Below are 4,995 nucleotides of genomic sequence, written 5' to 3' on the forward strand. Positions count from 1 at the left end.
ACTATAGTTCATAGCAGAAAGGAATAGATTTTTCTATGCTGTATTTTAATTAAATTTTCTGAGATATGTACATTCTGAGAAAAGTGTGTAAAAAGTCTCTCATTGTTTACTGATTTGGAATTTTCTTATAATTCTTATAATTTTTTTGATTGATATGTTTTAAAACTATATAAAGAACACAAAACTTTCTCTTTTTTTTTTTTTTGAGACAGAGTCTTGCTCTGTCACCAGGTGCCAGGCTGGAGTGCAGTGGCACAGTCTCGGATCACTACAACCTCCACCTCCTGGCTTCAAGTGATTCTCCTGCCTCAGCCTCCTGAGTAGCTGAGACTACAGGCACGTACCATCACACCCGGCTAATTTTTGTATTCTTAGTAGAGATGGGGTTTCACCATGTTGGCCAGGATGGTCTCGATCTCTTGACCTCGTGATCTGCCCACCTTGGCTTCCCAAAGTGCTGGGGTTACAGGTGTGAGCCACTGTGCCTGGCCTCACAAAACTTTCTAAATAGATTTTTTTCCTTTGTCTTGAGAAAACATTGGCTGTTAACATTACCACATTTGCTTTCTTTTGCTTAGGATTTGCACACTGTGTCTTTTTACATTTGTACTTTTAACATTTTGTCATTTTCTTTGACATCTAAAACTAGCATAGTTTCATGCTTTTGTTCTAAATTGAGCATCTTAATAGGTAAATTTAGTGCCTTCAAATTTATTGCAATTTCTGAATGTATTTGAACTTGTCATCTCTCTTTCTCCTTCCATGCTGCTCCCTTTCTCCTTCCTCTTTTCTACCTTCCCTTCCTTTCTTTCCTTCTTTATTATTTCTATCTTTTTCTGGTTCTTCAGAGGTGGTGAGATGTGTGGAAACTTCTTTCTTATTGTGTCTCTGAGAGGGTAGAAGTGTTGGTGACTGAAAGTCATAATTTGTAACTGAAGGTATTCCCTGCACAGCTTCTATGCTGGTCTGCAGAGTTGCACCTTGGAGCAGGTACTTTAAATCATCTCTAGACTACTTATAATACTTAATGTAATATAAATGCTAAGTAAATAGTTGTCATACTGTGTTGTTTAAAGAACAATGACAAGAAAAAGTGTACATTTTTTTGTACAGATGTAATTAAAAAATATTTTTGATCCAAAGTTGGTTGTGTGGCTCTGGGTCTTCTGCTCTCTGTCAGTTTGCAACCTAGGGCAACCACAGAGTTTCTCATTTCATGATTAGTTTGTGTATTATAAGCAAATTGTCAAAAGGCTGATCAGGTAATTACATGGCCTATTCAATTTGGATTTTGTTAACTAAGCATCATTAGTTTTGTAAATTAATTTTTTTCTTTTTTGAGACAGAGTCTTGTTTTGTCACCCAGGCTGGAGTGCAGTGGTGCAATCTGAGTTTACTGCAACCTCTGCCTCTTGGGTTCAAGCAATTCTTATGCCTCAGCCTCTCAAGTAGCTGGGATTACAAGCATGTGCCACCACGCCTGGCTAATTTTTATATTTTTAGTAGAAATGAGTTTCATCATGTTGGTCAGGCTGGTCTTGAACTCCTGACCTCGAGTCACCTGCCCTTCTCAGTTTCCCAAAGTGTTGGAATTATAGGAGTGAGCAATGGTGCTGGCTGGTAAATTAATACATTAAAAAAATTAAAATAAATTTGCCAGTTTTTATAAATTAAAACTACTATCACAGAAACTGTTATTTACAGCACTTTTAATGAGCAAACAGATACACCCTGTGGTTACATAGCAATTGACTTTTCTTCTGGTTGTGAAGCCAGAGTAACCACAGAAGAGTCATTTAGTCATGACTTTTGTCTAGATTTTGCTGTTCATGAGAAGGCAGAAGTGGTCTGAGGAAGCCACATATTCATTCTGGACTTGAAATGCAAAAGTGTGTGCTCAGTTTGTTTAATTTAAAGGTAATTTTCAGTTACATTTAAAAATATTTTTGAGTATTTAAAAAAATTTAAGTACACACTGGCCAGTTACAGAATGCTTAAATGTTTGTTGAAGTTCCTTGTGTTCAAGACTGTTTTCTTCCCTAGAGGAGAAAATAATTAATGTTCTAAAGCACAATATGAACGTATTTTATATGTTGAGACAGGTAGGCAGCAATAAACTATAAACTAGAAGAGATAGTATATCTACATAGCCCCTGAGTTAAGAAAAATTAAAGAATCCTTAAGTTAAACACATACACACGCACACTCCCAGAAACACAGAAATGGGTCCCATAAGGAAAAAAGTAATTTATTGTACATGATACTGTGGTTTCCAGAGATCTAGAATATTGTCTAGCTGGTGACTAACGTAAGAGTTTGCTTTTGACTCAGGTAGACTTGGAAAGACTCAGCTGAGTCTTTCTGTGGTAGCACAGGTGCCAAGGTGGGTCATTTTTCAAGGGTGGTGTTCTCATAGTGGTACCCCAGTTGTCTTTAGTGTTGAAATGGTGATGTGGATGCTTCTGAGGAGACAGTATTTCCTCTGAGCCCTGACAATTGCTCTTGCAGAGATCAAGCCTGACCCAGGGATAGTGACTCACAGCTTTTTGGCTGTATTCATTGGTAAAGGGTCAGCTGCTTGTCATCAGTAATAACAAGTTTCAGTTTCATCACAGGAAAATGTGAGCCGGGAACAGCATTTGGAAATCAGCCGAAGTTGGCTGGGTGTGGTGCTTCTGGCTGTAATCCCAGTGCTTTGGGAGGCCAAGGTGGAATGATTGCCTGAGGTTAGCGGTTTGAGACCATCCTGGGCAACATAGTGACATTGACTCCAAAAAAAAAAAAGAGAGAGAGAGAAAAATCAACCAAAGGTCTGTGGGAGACTGACCAGTGTCACAGGGGCTGAACAGCGTTGTAGGAGTTTCAGAATTGGGGTAGCATCGTGGTTGGAGGAAAGCCAAAAATAAAAATGAAAAACCACTTCAGCAGGGAAGTGTGAAGTACAAGAAACATATGAGGGAAAACAGAACAAGACATAAAAACTTATTTAAATTCCTGCACAAAGAAGAACGTGCATACTATGAGTTGGCTCCTTTAACCAAGATGCCCGTGCTAGAAGCTTTGAGTGCTGCTTACAATATTGCTACAAGGCCGTACACACTCTGAAAGAGCGACTCAAGCTGGTCCTAAGTGCTATCTGTCTTTCGATGTATCTTTCTTTGCTTGCTTTCTTCCCTGGAGAACAGGTTTAGTTTATGAACCGAACTCCTACCTCCAAGATAATGCTTGCCTCTATTTCCAGCCCCCGATTTTCATCTGAGCTCAAACACTGTTTTTAGTTGCCTTCTTAGATGTCTTCATTGTTACGAAGTCATCAAGCCTGAATTCATCTTCCTTTAAAATCTCCCAGTTTTATCTGTGTAATCCTGAAATAGATAGTTTATCTTTCAGTTCCTATCTGCATTCATTAGCTCATCCAGGGCAATTTCCTTGCAATAGTTCTTTACCTTGTTTTCTCTCCCTTTCCCTTTTTAATGTCACCTTTAGAGACTCACATTCTCAAATAATAACCTCCTACCTTAGCTTCCTACTGCCAGATATAGCCTCTGAAAACATTATTTCTACTAGGAAACCACGTATTGCTTTTCATAGCCTAAAGGGGTGGGTCTGGGTCCTGAGTGGCGTACGGAGAGGTAGGCTCGATAAGAAGGAGACGGAATATGTCATAAAGGCAGCTGTCGCCTCACACGCACATGCATGGATTTCTTGTTTCATGTTGAGCTGGGTCACACTGCTCCATCAAAGTTGGACACAATGATTGAAGTCAGAGACCTGATGCAAATTTAGAGACCTGGTGCAACCCAGAGACCTGGGTTAAGTAGCCTGGTACAAATTTCAGATAAATATTTGGTCTCTGTGGTACTGATCACACATGAAACAGGAAGGTGGAGAATGGAAATGGGGTGATGGCACTGCAGGGTGGATTTGGATTAGACAAAGGGGAGACAGCTGAAGAGCTACAGGGCCGTGAGACCGTGTACAAGTTAGTTTTCCATTCCTTAAACCAGCACTAAGGCCTTTCCTGACAAGAATTTTCCCCTTCCTTGATTTATTTTTCTCCATACCGGTTATTCCTACCTGACATAGGCTATGTTTTACTTTTGTTCTGCCTTCCCCAAGTAGAATGTAAGCTCCATCAAGGCAGGGATCTTTGTCCGCTCTGTTCACTGCTGTCTCCCCCATTCCCGGAACCAAATATTTGGTTGAACAAATGAATGGATAGACTTTCTAGCATGAAATTTTATTTATTTATTGGTAATCCTGATCACTTCTACCCTCAAACATGTTAAATTTATTTCTTTTCTAAATAATTCCTTGTAGAATTTTCTACTTTCTCCTCAGTTACCTGAATTCCATCCTATTCTGGGTTCTGGTCAGGTTGCATTACCGTGGGGAAGCTTTACCCAGTGCATTACCTGGGAACATCCCAGGGCACAATAATCATGAATCTCTCAGCTCTCTGGAGACTCTGGTTTTTCATATCCTTTGTCTTTGGAATTATCAAATCCTCAGAGGCCGGTGTGCATTGCTTTGCATTGCCTTCTTCTGACCCTGATCATACTTGTTCTCACCTTGATCTTCTCTGACTCTGTGTTATTTTTTTTAAATATAAAAAAAATTTTTAACATATGGAATGCTTCACAAATCTGTGTGTCATTGTTGCGCAGGGGCCGTGCTAATCTTCTCTGTATCGTTCCAATTTTAGTGTATGTGCTGCCGAAGCGAGCACGACTCTCAGTGTTATACTTTCACAGGTGTTAGCTTTGGGTATGTGCATTTTGCTCATTAATGCATTATTTAGTCATTCAACACACACTCATCTGAACACTGTGGGAGACAGAAATAAATTAGGCCCAATATAAGCCCTTAAGGAAACCACAGTCTAGTTTGGTCCAGAGTATTAACTAATTAAGTTTTAAATTCCTTGAAGGTGGAAGCATTTAAAAATATATTTGTGTGTGCGTATTTCCACCATGCCTCCAATGATGCTAGGTA

The 4,995-nt window shown here is 39.5% G+C and overlaps 1 non-coding gene across 1 annotated transcript; it reads right to left on the minus strand.

Moving 5' to 3' along the window:
* Positions 1–4,622: 4,622 nt before the first annotated feature.
* On the minus strand, positions 4,623–4,729 carry LOC118148113 (U6 spliceosomal RNA). The gene has a single exon (XR_004734907.1). It is a non-coding gene; the product is annotated as a U6 spliceosomal RNA (small nuclear RNA).
* Positions 4,730–4,995: the final 266 nt, after the last annotated feature.

The sequence above is a fragment of the Callithrix jacchus genome, chromosome 15, assembly GCF_049354715.1.
Source record: "Callithrix jacchus isolate 240 chromosome 15, calJac240_pri, whole genome shotgun sequence".
In the NCBI taxonomy this organism is placed as follows: Eukaryota; Metazoa; Chordata; class Mammalia; order Primates; family Cebidae; genus Callithrix; species Callithrix jacchus.